This window comes from Sinohyriopsis cumingii, chromosome 6 (assembly GCF_028554795.1).
Source record: "Sinohyriopsis cumingii isolate HCF-2022 chromosome 6, ASM2855479v2, whole genome shotgun sequence".
In the NCBI taxonomy this organism is placed as follows: Eukaryota; Metazoa; Mollusca; class Bivalvia; order Unionida; family Unionidae; genus Sinohyriopsis; species Sinohyriopsis cumingii.
Genome location: NC_142966.1, coordinates 143,188,552 through 143,208,630, shown reverse-complemented (window position 1 = coordinate 143,208,630; position 20,079 = coordinate 143,188,552).

Genomic DNA, 20,079 nt, shown 5'->3' with positions numbered 1-20,079 from the left:
GACAGAAACAGAAACACATTTGCAGACGTAAACACGCTTCTCCCGCGCCACTTCAATCCGATGTATTTCATGTATAATTTGCACAGGTGAATCCAGTCCAAAATCACAAACTTTCGTCGAATCGAAACAAAATACCAAAATATATTCATTCCAGATCAATGAAAAAGTTGTTGCAATGCGCATTCATTCACAATATGACTGCAAATTTCAATTTTAACTAGACACGCCATTTTCTTTCGAAAGTTATGTCGAGCGCGCGACTAAGTTCAAATTTATCTGGGCGGAGTTATGCGTGCATTAATAATGATGTCATTGTGTACTGACAAATCTGCGCTTGTTTATTTAGTTTGGAATACGGCATTCATTCATTTACATTGTTTCTTGTAGTGTATTTTGTTTATATAATTAAACCTTAGGTAGAATAAAAAAATGAGCATATAATAAAAAGGTTACTGCATTTGTATGGGAAAATATGAACTCGTTTTGTCGGAAGGATATACTGCACTCACAAGTTGGTGCAGTATTCCATCCAAAAACTCGTTCATATATTCCCATACAAATGCAGTAACTTATAAATACCAAGCGTCAAGTCTTGTGTATGACTCAGCAGGGGTTCGAATCCGCGATCTCCCGCATCCGAGTAGGAAGCTCTAACTACTAGGCTACCGGAGCGGTCCGGAAAAGGACGAAGATGTCCGAATTATGTATCCACTCTAAGCGTACCAAAGTGTCTTTTACATATTAAAATACAAAATATGAAATACACAATAGGTTTTGGTTAGTCCAGTTTCATAGAGAAAACGCTTACTGTGTATTCCGAATTGACTTTATCATTCCATTATGGCGTCATTAGCGACCTTAATTTTAATCCTTGTGTCTCGATGCGCTATGAACTCTAAGAGACTGGACGTATAATGACTTGGTTGCGGCTAAAGTCTCTTATGAAATATGAAAAGGAAAAATTCTTATACAATTTTAATTATTGCGGTAACAGTCAAGTGAAAGATAACGATAAAATAAAGGAAAAGTTTCCAAGGAAAATTAGAACCTTCAGTGACTCCACACTTGACGTATTGTAAAGATGCAGCATTAGCCAGAAGAAAAAAAAAAACAGATTCTTGCCTTCCTGTTAGGCAAAAATTAAACAGGCCAGCAAATTATCAATGATTATGTATGCCTTGAGGTTTTTCGTCGCTATTTCATGATCAGTTAAGTCAAATGCTTTTCGAAATCTTAATAAATAGATCATATTATTGTCTGGCATCTATAGCTGCTAGACATGTATCTTACAACCTTGCAAGGGCAGTTTGACATGGACTCTTTTCTCAGAAACCTGATTATGAATTATAAATTATGCATACGTACATACATACATACATACATACATACATACATACATACATAAATCCATCCATCCATACGTACATACGTTCGTGCGTACATGCGTACATGCATGCATACGTACTAACGTACTTACGTACGTACATACATGCATACATACATATATACATCCGTCCATACGTTCGTGCGTACATGCATGCATACGTACGTATATACATGCATGCATGCATACATACATAAATCCATCCATCCATACGTACATACGTTCGTGCGTACATACGTAAAGGCATGCATACGTACTAACGTACTAACGTACTTACGTACCTACATACATGCATACATACATACATCCGTCCATACGTTCGTGCGTACATGCATGCATACGTACGTATATACATGCATGCATGCATACATACATAAATCCATCCATCCATACGTACATACGTTCGTGCGTACATACGTACATGCATGCATACGTACTTACGTACGTACATACATGCATGCATACATACATACATACATCCGTCCATACATTCGTGCGTACATACGTAAAGGCATGCATACGTACTAACGTACATACATACATACATACATACATACATACATACATACATACATACATACATACATACATACATACATACATACATACATATATGCATACATACATACTGTGAAGTGGCAAATTTTATGTCGATCTAACAAGAATACATTAGTTGAGACCAGAGAACCATTAATTAGATTTATGGCGACAAGCGCGTATCATATCGCCATAAGGTAATGTCCTTTAGAGGGAGAATTCCGTTCCTAATTAAACATTTGTTTATACAGCAGCCAGGCGGACAATTTAGGACAAGGAAAACTTGATTTTCATGGTAAAGTTGTCACAAATTGAGAGAACGCAGAAACTCTGTCACTCAAACTACCAGGTCAAGTTGACCCTGCCTTTGGCGCCTCTGGAAAAAGGCGGCAGAGATATTTGATTCTGATTGGTTACGTTAAATGAGAGGGCGTGTTCCAACACAAAATTTCATAGGTTTTAATATCGCCCGCATCGAATTTTAATCAGTCTAAGCTTTTCCTACAAGAGGAGACCCAAAGGTTACGACTCCGGGAATTTGCAAGAAATTTCCGTAAAACTGTTGTCCAAAAAGGGGACGATTGTCGATAGGAACCGACGAACTAATTTACCGATTAGAGGGAGGAACGTTGAAAGCAAAGGTAGTGTGACAATTCCATGTAATTTGTTGATGCCATATATAATGATTTGCTGAAGTTATTTACTTGTATCTGCATGAATCTTTTTTCTACATTCGTGTAATAATTTGCTTTATGAAGTATAACTGTGTTGAGTTTATGCATAGGAAGTTGTACATTAATCTTCTTTAGGTAAGTTTGACGAACTGTTTGAATTTGTTGTCTTGTTTGCATAAGAATTATGTTCTAAGAATTTAATACATTATATTAGTTAATATGATTACAAGAATCCGTGTGAATTCGCCGAATTTAGAAGATTTCACGTATGATTAAGAATAAGTGTGTATTGACGGAAATGATCTAGTAATTGATTGACGTGATGTATCCTATTAGCCATTTGACTAACTAGGGTCATTATAGGACATGAGGAGTCGATTGATAACCTTAGCGTCTGTTTAGCACTGATAGTGAAATCTGATAACGAGGGAGAATAATGAAGAATTAACTGTTTCATAAATAACGGGAAATTTAGGTTGTCTCTATTTATATTTATTTAAAAGGGAGAAAATAGTTCCTGAGACGTATTATTCTGGGACGTATGAGGTGATGTTATTCTGAGTCCTATACGGAGAAGTATAGAGAAGAGTGCAGTGAGACGTATAATCCTGTGACGCAATCCTGCGACGTATTAAGTTCTGAAGACGTATTCTGAGAATATCCTAAGACGGATGGTAGAAAGTATCATCCTGAGATCCAAGAGTCTGAACAGCTACAGAGGGAGCCAGCCAAACCGAGAACGAGCAGGTTATGAAATCGTACAAGACGTTGACTTCGATTGTCCACTCGATCCTATGATGAACTAAATCTATCAGTAAATAGATCGACTATCTCATTTAAATCTATTTGCATTTTCTTTGTATTTCGGTGAAAGTTTAAATTCTTAAAAGCAGAGTACATTCCTGATGTAATGAATTTTCACAGTGTTTGTATGTAATTGATGAAATTGTTTGTTTACATGTACGGGGGCTCGTGTTGGTTTGTTCTATATACCTGCTCAGATCTCTATCTATTCCACCTATAAGTTTCACCACTTATATTTATATTTACTCGAACCGGGCAATAACATCGAGTGCGGTCAACCCTAGATAACGAAAACCAAATTCGGAGGGACATTCACTCCCCCCGTGTAATACATACATACATACATACATACGTACATACGTACGTACGTACGTACGTACGTACATACATACACACATACATACATACATACATACATACATACATACACACACACATACATACATACATACATACATACATACATACATACATACATACATACATACATACATACATACATACATACATTTGTCATAAAGAAAGAACTACATTTATAGACGTACTAACATTTTTTAAGTATTATCATCATGTGGCAAAAAAGTTCAATGATCAGTGCCATGCTAAGCCAAATGCTAGTTAGCTCTTAGTATATTTTTGTATGATTGCATGTATTGAGATGTTTCCTTTTGTCACTTTTTTGTTGTATTTCATGATCTTGTATTATCCTGAATTTGATTAACCTGATGTAATCTCTGTTGAAGAGGAAATAAAGTCAGTCAGTCATACACACACATACATGTACATACATTTTCATAAATTATTCATATTTACTATTTTCTCAACGTTTTATGATTTAAGATAAACAGCTGTTAGTAGGGATTTACTCTCACATTGCTGTAAGTGCTATCAATTGAGTAAAAAGGAAATAGCCTTCGACAAAAATGAAGATAAATGATTCCACGACATGCAATACATGGCATTATTAGATTTCTTCGAGGACATAATTCATGTTGACATATTAGTTAGAGGTTCCTTTCAACGGCAGAATGGAATTGTGGTTTCTAATGTCTACGCCAGAGAGCGCTTCTTTATTTGTTGAAAGTAGTGATTGTCGTAGAAGAAAGTTAAGTACCGTAAATATAAATTAAAGTCACAACAAGAGACATGGCTTTAATGACCATTTCGAATTACGACTCAGTTCAACTCATTAGTACTTAAGTATCATAACCATGGTCGAAAGCATCAAAAAACACCACTTTTATCTCCACAGTGGTGAGATCACTTTTGGAACTACGTTCTTTTTCCATTTAGAAAGCAAATCTGCCATCAGTGAGAAGGCGCCATCATAAATGTCTAAAAAGACTAAGCACAGCAAGCAAATTTATCTTCATGTATTAGCTGTACGAATCGTGGGAATTGTCAGTGAGTGAACCTTCATGACCTATTGCTATTCCATATCTTGTGTCGGACACATCTGTTACACTCAATGATAAATGGTACACATTCTTAAGAAGCTCTTTTGATTACATATAGTAACAAAATTGTTTAATTAACTATTTTAACTGTCATTACAGTATTAATCACGTGTGAAAACATTGAAGAAATCAGGTTTGCATTAGTGTCCATTGCAACCCAAAGTTAAGCGATAATCGAAATTTGGATGCTGCATATGTTAACGAAACAGACTGGAAGCTTACAAACACGAAACAATTCACGACTGAATGAATAAATACAAAAAATAGGAACCAAAATTCTTACAAGTCAGAATATTTAAACTCGGTTGTTTAATGGTGTTATGCGCTGATATCTGTTGTACGTTGTGTTATTTTTCTACAATATATCCATCCCATCTATGGTCATTGAACCAGTCCGCTCGAGAAATGTGTTAACGATAAGAAAAACATTTGCATGATTGTATATGACTCAAAATTATTTTTGGCACGGAAAAATAAATATAAAATATTCAGGTAACATAATTATGGCTATGTCCAAGTCTTGTTAGCTTCAGAGAGAAGGACTGACGCATCAATGCGCAAACTTCCTGTCAGTGAACAGTCTAAAATAGACCAAAGGGAGATTTCCTTAACCACGCTTTATTCCTACTAAAAGTTAAAAAATTCGCTGTGAACTTAAGGACTGAAGTTACGTTTTGTTGAATATTAAATAGAACAGTAGTGTGTACATAAACTACTGTCTGAATTTTTACTGTACTGTGTACAGGAACTACTGAGTGAATTTGTACGGTAATGTATACAGAAAATACCGAGAGAATTTGTATGGTACTTGTGCAGACACTAGCGAGTGAATTTATACGAAACTATGCACAGCAACTACCGAGTAAATTTGTAAAGTACTGTGAACAGAAACAGCGAGTGAATTTGCACGGTACTGCTGTGTCACAAAAACTACCGAGTGAATTTGTATGGAACTGTGTTACATAAACTACCGAGTGAATTTGTTTGGTACTGTGTCACAGAAACTACCGAGTGAATTTGTATGGTACTGTGCACAGAAACAAACGATTGAATGTGTATGGGATTGTGTACAGAAACGAGCGAGTGAATATGTGTGGTACTGTGTACAGAAACTACCGAGTGAATTTGTATGACACTGTGTACAGAAACTACTGAGTGAATTTGTATGGTACTGTGTCACAGAAACTACTGAGTGAATTTGTATGGTACTGTGTCACAGAAACTACCGAGTGAATTTGTATGGTACTGTTTGCAGAAACTACTGAGTGAATTTGTATGCCACTGTGTACAGAAACTACTGAGTGAATATGTATGGTATTGTGTACAGAAACGAGCGAGTGAATATGTATGGTACTATGTACAGAAACTACCGAGTGAATTTGTATGACACTGTGTACAGAAACTACTGAGTGAATTTGTATGGTACTGTGCACAGAAACAAACGAGTGAATATGTATGGTACTGTGTACAAAAACGAGCGAGTGAATGTGTATGGGACTGTGTACAGAAACTAGCAAGTGAATTTGTATGGTACTGTGCACAGAAACTAGCGGATGAATTTGTACGGTACTGTGTCACAAAAACTAGCGAGTGAATTTGTATGGTACTGTGTACAGAAACTACCGAGTGAATTTGTATGGTACTATGTCACAGAAACTACCGAGTGAATTTGTATGGTACTGTGTACAGAAACTACTGAGTGAATTTGTATGGTACTGTGTACAGAAACTACGGAGTGAATTTGTATGGTCCTGTGTACAGAAACTACTGAGTAAATGTATATGTACTGTGTACATAAACTAGCACGTGAATTTGTATGGTACTGTGTACAGAAACGAACGAGTGAATATGTAAAGTACTGTGTACAGAAACTACCGAGTGAATTTGTATGGTACTGTGTACAGAAACGAGCGAGTGAATCTGTATGGTATTGTGTACATAAATTATCGAGTGAATTTGTATGGTACTGCGTACAGAATCGAGCGAGTGAATTTGTATAGTACAGTGCACAGAAACTACCGAGTGAATTTGGTAATGTGTACAAAAACGGGCGAGTGAATATGTACAGAAGCTACTGAGTGAATTTGTATGGTACTGTGTACAGAAACTAGCAAGTGAATTTGTATGGTACAGTGCACAGAAACTAGCGAGTGAATATGTATGGTATTGTATACAGAAACTACTGAGTGAATTTGTATGGTACTGTGCATAGAAACTAGCGAGTGAATTTGTAAGGTACTGTGTACCGGAACTACCGAGTGAATATGTACGAAACTGTATAGAAAGTACCGAGTAAATCTCTAATGGACTGTGCACATTAACTACCGAGAGAATATGTACGGTATATGTACAGAACTATAGAGTGAATTTGTACGGTGTTGCATACAGAAACTACCGAGTGAATTTGTACAGTATTGTGTACAAAAACTACCGAAAGAATTTGTACGGTTTTTGTATACAGAAACTACCAAGTGAATCTGTATGGTATAGTGCATGGAAACTAGTGATTGAATTTGTATGGTTCTGTGTACAGAAACTAGCAAGTGAATATATACGAAACTATTTACAGAAACTACTGAGTAAGTTTGTAATGGACTGTGTACAGAAACTACCTAGTGAATTTGTATAGTACTGTGTACAGAAACTAGCAAGTGAATTTGTATGGTACTGTGTACAGAACCCTGCGAGTGAATTTGTATGGTATAGTGCACATAAACTAGCGAGTGAATTTCTATTGTACTGTGTACAGAAACTAGCAAGTGAATATGTACGAAACTGTGTACAGAAACGAGCGAGTGAATATGTATGGTACTATGTACAGAAACTACCGAGTGAATTTGTATGACACTGTGTACAGAAACTACTGAGTGAATTTGTATGGTACTGTGCACAGAAACAAACGAGTGAATATGTATGGTACTGTGTACAGAAACGAGCGAGTGAATGTGTATGGGACCGAGTAAATCTGTAATGGACTGCGTACAGAAACTACCGAGTGAATATGTACGGTATTGGGTACAGAAACTACCGAGCGAATTTGTACGGTATTGTGTACAGAAACTACCGAGTGAATTCGTACAGTATTGTGTACAGAAACTACCGAGTGAATTTGTACGGTATTGTATACAGAAACTGCCGAGTGAATCTCTACGTTACATGCAAATAATATGCTGCCTTTGCTAAGCCAAGTTCTATTAGTAGCATTTAAAGTTCAAAGAATTATTAAATTCCATCCTTGCTTACTTAATCAGTAATTATGTCATATAGTCTGAGGCCTATTTTGGAAGTGAGATTTCTTTTTCCAGCCTTGCACACATTTCCATTGAAAGAGCTCCTTTTAAAAGATCTGTCAACGTTTAGCGACAATCGATAATTTACTTATCTTTTAGGAAAAGAAGTCCACAAAATAACGGATCAGAAAGGTCGAAAACTATAGTGGTATCATGACAGCTTTCAAAGTCTGGATAATAATTTTTGTTTTTTTTCTGATTTGACCTCATTCCATTAAAATTTGAAGCTCTGAAATGACTACTTCGCTTCGAAAAGAAAGCCGAGTTAAAGTGGTATCACTAGAAGGATCCATTATGCGTGTTTAAAAATCTTCCTTCCCCTTCAAGCAGTAATAAAACACTGAATGTTTCATTGCGTCTGTGTGTGTGTGTGTGTGTGTTTGCGCGCGCGTGAGATTTTTATTTTTAACGTAACATTAACAATTTGAGTCATATCGCTACGCAGTCTGTTGTGTGGCAGTTTATAGTGATGTCTAGCACTGGGGCAGCATGCGAAGACATGTGGTATCATGCCACACCCAGTCACCTTTACAGTTATACCAGGCCGACCAGTCATAACAATAACCTGTTAATGCTGAGCGACAAGCGAGGCAGCTGCTAGTACCATTTGTATGTCTTTGGTATGACTCGGTCATTGTTCGAACCCGAGACCTCTTGCACCCGAGGCGGACGCTCTAACCACTTAGGCCACCGGAGCGAGGAAAGGTCGATTGCAAATTTTGTTTTGGCTTATAAATTGCCTGGGATGGATTTACTCAATCTTTTGTATTGGCATAGGGTAAAGGAAGCAAAATGTTTTTCGAAATTTTAATGAAATAAAGACAGGAAATATTTTAGTACCCAGTCTTTCCAGTGTTTGTGTGAATATTTTCAGTTTCTATATTTCCCGTTTACGTACTGAAGTAAACATGTAAAATTATGTTCATTGTATTATTCGTTTCCAAATTATGTATAGAAAGGTCCCTTATGGATCGGAATGGGGTGTAATCTTCATTAGTGCGAACTAACACTAAAACAGATATAATGGAATATACACACATAACTGGATATAACGGCACAAATTCAAAACGGGCTAAACATCGTCAGGGGAAGAAAACAACTTAAATATACAAAACAATCACTTAACACAAAATCTACGAAACATTCCTACCTGTCACCAGGGGAAATTTACAGCAAGAGATATAACAACGCAAAGTTGTACAGAAATAATAGACCAGCAGGTTATTGTGTATACCAGATAGAGAACCAGTATGTTTTGGTCTAATTCAAAATTATCATTAAAGGACGGAAACAGCGTGGCGAGAGATCAGCGCCATCTTTACGATTTGGTAAATAGATTATATCCCGTTAGAGTTATGCAAGGAGGTTTTGAAGGAGAGATGTAAAGATAACTGTCCGTCGGGATAATGGACAGGAACTACAACAACAACAACAACAAAAACAATAATAATAATAATAATAATAGCGACAATAAAGTCATACAAATGTAATTATTTCGGTAGATATTATAGATAATTTGCTACGGGCCGTGTGCAAAACTTATGACTGGCTGTAATTTTGATAACCCTGCAACCGGAAAGTTAAATCTTATATAAATATATATATATATATATATATATATATATATATATATATATATATATATATATATATATATATATATATATAATTACAGAATATATAATCTAGTCACAATGCGACTCTCCTGATCTGTAGTAAATATTTTGTGATTTCCATATGTATTTTGTGTATATAGTACCAATTTTAAAATTCGAAACGTTACATTATACTTTGTTTTCTTCATATTCTCTTTAAATCAGCAACATTAGTTACTTTGCACGTGATTGCATTTATAGATGTTATCATAAATTAGTTCTCCGTATAGGTTATACAAAAATAAACTCAGCTGGGTCTGATCACATGGTTATTTTCTGACCAATGGAAATCTCCCCAACATTTATCAACAGATGCAACTGCAATTATAGATAAATGACAGTGACGTAAGAGGGTCAGAGAAATATTTCCTCTACTGAGCAAAATGCATACTGTAAAATCCGTGCGCTCCCAGTGTACTCTCCATCTGATACCAAGGACGAGTTGGACACAGTTTAAGGATTGTGTTCTCTGTCATGTCTTGCTTAGGTTGATTCGTCGTTTTAAAGAGGGTCTCTAATTCATGGAAGATGGTCCATGTGGAAGACCGTTGTCCGCTATAGGTGAGCGGGAAGTGGCTACTGTGGAGGAAGAAATTGATGAAAGTGATCAATACACGGTGGAAGACAGTTAATTCGACATCTGTTTAAATTATTTTGAAGAATCATTTGAATTTCATCAAGGTTTTGAAAGATGTCGGCTAATCAAAAACAGACTCGGATTGAAATCGCCAAACAGTTACTCTCCAGATATAAAAAGTATGACCAAATACATTGAATGAGATTGTCACAGGTAATGAGAAAATAACGTTTGGATAGGAAAACGCTTGTAAAGATCACAAGATGTTTTTAGGCCTCCAAAGTATTACCCATCATTGTGTCGACCTGTACTAGAATGATCCATATTCTCCACAACCCACCGGCGCATAAGTACGCCATCGAGATAAACTTTCTGAAGGAGCACAACATCAAAACGCCATATATCCCTGATTTTAATCAATGATTTTTGGTTAAATCACGTTATAAAAGATTCGTTGACTGGCTAACTATTTGAAAGCTGCCATGCAGGTGGAAGTGCAGTTTTGCAGACTGTGAACAATATACCCGAAAGTGAATAGCAAATATTATTTAATAATTAATATAATCAGACTGGAAAATGTTTATATGTGTATGGTGAGTATTTTGAGAAGATGCTCTGACGAACTGTTCGATGAAAAAATGCACAAATATTCAGAACTTGTTAAATACCTTTTGTACGATCAACTTGTCTCTATCGAAATTCTGTAACTGTCGGCAAGTGTTTCAGAAAAGAAATGTAGCAATTATATGTTCATTTACGTACGAAATATGCAAATAATATATTTTTTTTCATTTAGTATGAAAAGAACTCCGATCTAAGACGTTGAATCGCCTTTCACAAAACTCGGTCAAAGATTGGTCACCGATAATAGATATCATTTGGGATGACGACGTTTTCTCTTCAATCAACATTTTCAACACAGGACTGAATTTTCAAAAAGGTTATTGTAGCCTCATGAAATGAGATGTCAATTGTACATAATAGTTCATTATTTTCATGGCGATTAATCTAAACTAACCTTTCCGATAATATGCTCCTTAAAGTTCATTGAGTTCACTTACATGCATTTGTAATACTAACTTACACACATTAATTCTCGCACATTCTCACAAGGATAAAATCATGATCAATAGAACTGACAGTGCTAACGCTGCAGAAAAAGTGTTATTTATACATACAAAATTCAAGGGAAATGGTGAACCTCCGGTGTCCCAGACAACTGAAAAATTAAATCGCTGTTTCTTATTAGCTGGTGGGTCAAATGTACTCAGAGTTGACAGCCAGATTTTAGATTTTGCCATCCAGTCAAAATTATACACACTATTGTACTTTCATTTTACTTATATGCTTCAGGTTCCCCCCCCCCCCACCAAAACATATGCCAATTCAAAGTTAAAACAACTGTATCGGATTTATATACATACAGGTGGTTACAACGTTTTTCTCCGTATCTTCATTGTGGCAAAATCATATACTAATTGCCCTAATAGCTTCAGTGCTCACTATAGAAAGACATCTTTGGGGATATTGGTCCATTGCATTTTGTACTAGAAATGGTAACGGGTATCGTAAGAAAGGGCCGAACAGCAGTGACCACATCAGTGAAGCTTAAAGAAATTGTAATGTATATAACACCTAGTAGATGGGCAAGTTCTTTCAATGGTGATACCTTGGTTTTGTAGATTTATTGCTTGAAACCAGTTGTCTCGTAATGTCGTCTGTGTATTCTTCTTTGAGAGTCGTAGATGCTCGCATTAGGGTAAATCACTGAAAATTCCTCTGTAACGTATCTCATTACCTGAAAACTACTGTTTAGTTGAGAAGTCACAATGTCGAGTATAGCACTGAAGATAGTATTTCGAAAATGATCTTCCGCGCTAATTAGTCTTGTTTCTTCAGTGAATTCGTCTTTATATTGTTTGAGTCTGCCAAAGCGTTTGTACTGAAAATTAGCATCAACACCACTGTTACAAGAAGGCACATGTACGTAAGGCTATTGAAATAGTTCATTCTGCTCAGGAATAATATCATACACCATTAGACTCACTCTCTTCTTTCCTCTTGGCATTGCACTACTAATAGTTATGGATAATCCAGGATCATCAGCACTTGCCGTTATTGTGGTATCAATTTCTGTATAATGTTTTTGAACACTGTCAGTGTTCTTATAAGAATTATCATTCGAAAAACGACTGTTTGCTTCACATTTAATGTCTTCCTCTGCTGCCCTCTTTCCCCTCTTTTCCCCCTCTTTTAGCTGTGCAACTCATTTTCCTAGACTGTCAATTAAATAGTAAATATTCAACATAATTCACAAATATGTAATAAAACCATTAAATGTAATGCAATCCTCAATATTTACTATACGTTCCAGAAAATTCCTTAGAAACAGATGTACGCTTTACAAATAAATAGAAAATGCGATCTATTAGCACGTGTTGCAGTTCTTGTTCTTTTATCATTACGATAATTTCTGTTTTACAATATTTCATATCGCTGTCCATTATAAACGAAGAAGCAAGGTCGAGGTTCGAACAACAAAAACGGTAAATGTTAATGGAAGCGAAATAGAACATTTAAAGAGATTACAAATATTAAAATTAAGAAAGAAAACTATATAAAAAGTTTACATTTGAAGCTCCATTCTTAAATTAGTAACCGCCCCCCCCCTCCCCCGGACTGCGGGGGCAGCGGGAGCGGTAATTATATACCGTCCGCTACTTATATGTGATTCGAAAGTCTTTCACGCACTAAGTCAAACAAACTTCCATAATATGGTTTCATTTAAAATATAGTGAAATTTTAGCGTTTAAGCGTGTGATGTCCTTACTATCTTTCATATGCCTATCGTAATGGAGCCCTACGTCTGCTGTTTTGCTTTGAGTTTGGTATTGTAGCTCCTGACAAATCACATTTCACCACAATATAAAATGTCCTTCTAAATGTAATACGTCTGGACAAATACGTTCTCAATGCCACCGTAGTTAGGGACCCCGAGTGGCCGAGTGGTCTAAAGTGCTGTCCGTTACGGATCACTGCTATCTCACCTTTGTCTGCGTGGGTTCGAGTCTCGAATTCAGCCAATGTGGGTATGTGAGAAAGCTTGCCAGTAGCTTCTCGTGGGTTGGTGGTTCTTTCCCGGGTTTTCCTGGGTTCTTCCTCCACCATTAATACTGGCCGCCATGAATAGCCTATCGTGTGCTGAAAAATGGCGTTAAACCCTACAACGACAACAACAGCCACCGTAGTTAAAGGTTACTGCTTTTGTATGGGAAAATATGAACGAGTTCTTTTCAGTGCAGTGCAGTGACGTTTGGAGTGCAGTACAGCTAAAAAGACGAGTTTGTATTTTCCTATAAAATGTGGCTGAATAATAAAAAGAACACACTACAAGAAAATACACAAAAAACAGAACTTTAGTTTCTGCTAGATTTTAACATAACTACTCAACCCTAGTTAAACGAATATAAAACAAACTCTGAAACTGAAAGTGTACCGAGCTCTCAGTGATTCGTTTAAAGAAGAATCTCATTTTGGTCCATATAATTCAGATTGAACTCATATTGTGAATTACTTTGTCTTGGAAAAACCATCCCAGCTGAATGTACATGTTGCAGGAGGGACTGGTATTAACATTAAGCTGTGCGTGTGTTTCAGCAGCAGGAAGGGCGAACAGACCACTTGGTTGAAATATAATTTGCTTAAAACAAAACATCATACGAAAAAAAAATAAGGTCACGGGTTATTTTTTGCATGTACTTTGTTTACATATATATGAGGTCGCGCCCTTCCTGCTGCTATTAATTTATCCAAATATTTTATCGAGACCAATTCGATATCTTGCTCGAGGATCGTGTAAATTTATTGTTATAAATCCGTGTGGAGTAGCTTGCGCTCGTGAAAAAAGGTTTCTAAATTTATTTATATCCATGTCACCGCCACGCCAAGTTTGATGAATATTTCGCAACGTATGAGTATCGACTCCATTAAACACAACTAAAATATTACAATTATCTCTGATCACCTTTGGTATTTGTGTGCATCGCTGAGTAACATAGATCACATCAGTGTTTTGATGCCTACCTCGAGAAAAAATCCTTGCTGGATTTGATTGTTTGTCCAGCATCGCATCATCGTATACAACTAAATTATTAATAAATCCATCTATGGAATCTACGGACGGTGCTTCATCAATATCGGTTATAAACTCGATAACATCGTTATCTTTATCCAATAATCTTGCGTTTTCATTAAAATCTTTAAGCACATCATAGCATCTCTGATCATCTACAGACGGGGCTACCAAATACAACTTATCCCATTTTAGCCATCTCATTATAAGATTAAATAACAACTGTGTCTTTCCACCTCCAGATGGTCCTATTATTATCATCCTAATCGAGTTCGGTATCGCAGGATGATGCTTGACAGGTTCTCGTTTTCGAGTCGCTGAGAAATCAATTATATCCATATTATATAAATACATGAATCTATATTGTTTATGCTGTAGAACTAAAACCCCAACTAATGATCTATCCACGGTTACAACAAAAAATGCGAGAATAGCATATGGTGGAAAATGTACAGTATGTAACAGAAAAAAGTTTTCTTTTTTACCTAAAAAGTTGGTGGTGATATTGCTAAATTAATGTCAAAGTTCCCAGGAACTCCGTGGGCTAAATACCCAGGAGAAAAACATCTACCAGGATATAATTATTGCGGTCCTGGTACTTGATTCGATATCAGGCTTGATAATCAGGATCAACCAAAACCAGGCGAAGAACCAATAAACGCTATTGATAAAGCGTGTCATGTTCATGATGTAGCTTATAAAAACAAAAACCTACAAGACAGACATATTGCAGATGTGAAATTGATTCATGCGCTAAATTCTATAAAAAAATAAAAATATAAGAGAATCATTAGCTAACTGGTTAGTAAGATCCGCGATGAAAGGTAAATTAACGCTAGGGGCTGGAAATGTATAAATGGAATCGATTTATTATTCCCCAATTGGATACTGGAGGGGTAAAGCAGCAATTAGTAAACTCGCTGATGCAGCAAAAGTCAAGTATTCTACTGATAAAGCGTGGTTATCCAAACAGGCAATATGTCAAATTTAGCTACCGCCACCTAAGCAAATTCGATTTGTACATTTTAATGTTAGTGTTCCTAATGAAGTTCATCAAGCTGATATATTATTTCCACCACATGATACCGTTAAAATCCAAAGACGTCAAATAACATATAAATACGCGCTAACTGTTGTTGGTGTTGCAAGTAGATATAAAGATGCAGAACCGCCATCAACTAAAACAGCATCTGAAGTAGCCGATGCGTTTGAATGAATTTATCAACGAGAAGGTCTGCGATAGCCACAATTATTACAGGTTGATCCTGGCAAGGAATTTCTTGGTCCAGTATCATCGTTGATGAAGCAACATAATGTCAAAATACGACGAGGACACACTGCAATTCATCGTGATCAGGAAATTGTTGAACGATTTAACCGAACACTTGCTGAGCGGTTATTTGGATATCAGTACGCGAAAGAATTTATTCAGGATACAAGATCTCGTGAATGGGTTGCAAGATTACCAAATGTGATAGCCGCCTTAAATAATGAGATTACTCGAACAACCAACATGAAACCCATTCATGCAATTACAAAAGCGCATCTACCTACACAACGACGTGATTTTTAATCACAGCAAGTATTAGGTAATACCACTGTAAGATATTTATATGAACCGGGTGAACTTGAAGGCGGTAAAAATAGAGCGACTGATCCTATTTGGAGCATCACGACACACAAGATATCCAGCGTAACAAGATCCACTGGTAGACCAGCAATCTACAGACTGGATTCAACTGCTCCTCAACGTGGATTTGTACGTGAACAATTACAAATAATTCCAGAGGACACACAATTACCGCCCAAATCACTTAACTAGCACCTCTACGTCGATTACACTCAATACAGGTCAACATAGTATTTTCTCGTGTATGACAAATATGATTATTTTTTCTATCTACGGTAAATTGTCTGGGATCATTTTTCAGATACCGCCACAGCATTATACAATTACAACTCGCACAATGATTATTCTGCTGTTGTTTCAGCGTGTTGATAAATTCAACGTCGAGATCAAAATCGCGTTTATTTTTTTTTTGTCACTTTGTTTATAACCAGCCAATTTTTTTCTTATTATATCGCCTCGATATTTATCGAGGTCATCATTGATCACTGACGAGTCCATGACGATTCTCCGCAGTTGAGATATTCTTCTAACTCGAGACACTGCAAGATAAACTAAGTTCGACCATTCGATACGATCATCAACGATCCAAGCAACTGTATCAGTAATAGTTAATTCCTGAGATGAATGAATCGTCATCGCGTATCCAAGCGTCCATGGGGATTTATCAGCACGTAGAGCATCTTCAACAACATTGACATCAACTGCAACAATATCATTCAACACAAGATTCTGTTTCCTTGACTCGGTCTGTCCTGGTATATCAACGTCAATATTTTGCCGTCGCGTATCTGCTGGTCTATAACATAACGGAACTGGCAACGTTGGAAACTTTTCTCGTTGTAACTGAAACAACTCCCGTTGAAGTGTATCACGAACTATCTTCCTGCTTGTCACTATCAAATCATTTGGTCTCCACGTTTGCAGAAAGTTGTTCATTGAAGTTTCTGAAATCATTTTACGCATTACTACTTCACATTGAATTTTATTCGGTTGTAGTCTGATTAATTTTTTTAATTCTCTTAATTCTGCATCAAGTGCTCTATGATCATCATTTATTTCTTCATAGGAATCAACGAAATTGTTCAGCCAATCATGTGGAGATAGTCCGACTACGGGTGGTGGTTGACCGTGATCGCAGCACATTATCACAGCATTTTTTCTTGTTAATAACCAATCAAGAAATGTTTTTAATGTTTCTGACTCTACTGTACATATTTCATTCCAAACGATAATCCTCGGAATATATTTTTCTCCCATTCGATCAGGAGTCCATGCATCACCTTTGTACCTAAAAAAGCTGTGATAAGTACATGATTGTACTCCTCGTTGTTTCATTTCTCGCGCGAGTCTGTGTGTAGGTGTTAGCACGATCATATCTGTATTCTGAAATAGTTCGATCGCACGAGTGGTTTTCCCAGAACCTCCAGGTCCGTTTAGATAAGCTGTCTTGTGTCTAGTTATTGGATTGTATACCGATGGTGCAGACGATAGCTTTAATGTTTGATATTTTTTACAATAAATATCTTTAACCGCAACATCAGCTGATTCGGAATAATTAGGTATATTTTCTTTTTTTATTCTCCACGAACCCCACGATGCACAAGTATCGATATTTAATTTTTCTAACAGTCCTGAATATCTTTTTTGATATAAAATGAATCCGTAGCGACTCTGACAGAAAACTCAGAAACCTTATTTATCATCGATAATAGATTTATTGAAACGTACGCTAACATTGATGATCTTAAATGAGTATATTGAGGTGACTCACCGTCCGTATAGCTCACAATTGTACATAGTTTATTTCCATTAGGCAAGAAAGCTATTTCTCAACTTATAAACGTATTTCTATTCGTTGTATCAGCGATTATAAAATCTAACTCAGCATCGTCCATGATCAATCTTGTACAATGTCGTTTATGATCATATGATCCTCCTTGGGTGAATTTACCGATTATTTTTCTGCCAAGATCTTTTGCGATTTTATTCTCGTAATCTGTTTTATTGGGTTTTTCATCATCGGAATATTCCTTTTGTTGTGGTAACCAAACTTCGGTTTGTTTCCGATATGATATAATTGCTTCATTTACAATCAACGATATTATTATTTTACAATCAAGCATATATCGTAATAGTACTATTGGTACCCAACGTTTTTCTGAAAAATGCCTACCGAACCAAACATAACAAATCGTATGGAGATCTTTATCAAACTCGAATGACTCGACACAAGCAAATCCGGTCAGGTCAAAATCCGGTAATGGTCCATTTATCGATACTCGCTTTATTTCGTGTGTCGGATGACCGAATCTTTTAAAATATACAGAACAATCTCTGTATCCGAGAAAACTTCCACAATCCGCCGTGTCCGTATTCGAAACAACTCGATATTATATCATTGAGAAAATCAAATCTAGTTGGTTTCCACGAATTTTTCTTTCTAGCAAAATGAGCCGCAACTGACGGAACAGTAAAACAGTTGCTCAATAGTTCGTCAGTATCACCAGTATATTGCAGCGCAAGATTTTTCATTTTCTCCTGAAGAAGATGTGTTCGATAAATAACGCCATTCGGTCTTACAAACTGATCAAATTTACTTTTATCTTCCATATCTGATTCGTCGTTCTCAGAACTTTGAAACAACCATACTGACACAGGATCCTTTTTACTTATTTCGTTAATAAAATCAAACATGTCTCCGCGGTAAAATTTAACAGTTCGATTTCGTGAAAATATTGTTACTGCGCTAGTCCACGCGTGCGCGTTATGATCAATAATTTTAATCGAAGTTCCTTTTGATTTATATTTTGATCCATACAAAATTTCTCCTGTTATCGTCGCTATAGTTATTGGGAATTTTAATTTTTTTCCTAACTCGTCGACAGCCTTGATAGACGCCCCGGTATCTTTAACCATTTCTCCCCACTCGTTTATTTTTTTACGTCTTTTATCCGTTAGACCGTTTCACGAGTCGAAATGGTAAAATGTTCTGTTACTCGTTCAGCTACACAGTTTATTTTTGAAAATTTCATCGGCTTCAGATTTTATCAACGCAGCGTTTTTCATTTATCGGATAGATTCCATAAATAACTGCTGTTACAGGGTATGCTCGTTCATAATACGGTTTGTCAATACCAGTCAATTGGCCTGGTTTGGAATCTTTACTTAGTACGACAGTTTTTTTTTATTAGCAAGAACAGGATCATATTTGTCACGAATAATCCAATCATCTGTTTCTGTTAGCACGACAAATTTTATTCTGAAAAGATATTTGCGATTATCAAGATAGTTAATGATAGTTGTTGCTCGTTTGTCGTTCATCGTAGCGTTGATGATATCTTTGTTACGTATAATCTAGAACGTTGACCAGACATGAGATGCACCATCTGCATGAAATTCTTTCTTGGCATCGTGAATTTTATTAACCAAACTTTTATTTTTCGGATCAACCAGATCTCGCATCGGTAGGTCAGGAGATATTCTGTCGAGATTAAATTTATCTGCTTTCCAAGGCTTGATTCGGGATAATCTATCGAATTCGTTCATATTATATTTTAAACAAGTATTTAAATTAAAAAAATATGTATACAATGTCTCGATGCAAATGGTTGATGATCGGTTCATTGACTCCTTGTAATAAATCCTGTAAAAATGAATTCTGCGGACAACACTTGCAGAGCGTTCTTAGTGGAAGCTTAGGACCAATACCGTGTCTGCGATGTGGTGTTGGAGTACGAGGAAAAACACAGTTGTGTGCAAGGTGTGTTGCAAAAAAACATCGCGAGCTTAAAAGATATTATGATAAAAAATATAGTAACAACGCTATAAAATCCGTGGAGGATTATCTAAGTTTTCAGACAAATTATGATTTAAACAAATAATATTTTTGTAATGAACTGAGAATTTGTGAAGCATCCTATAATAACGAACTACGAATAA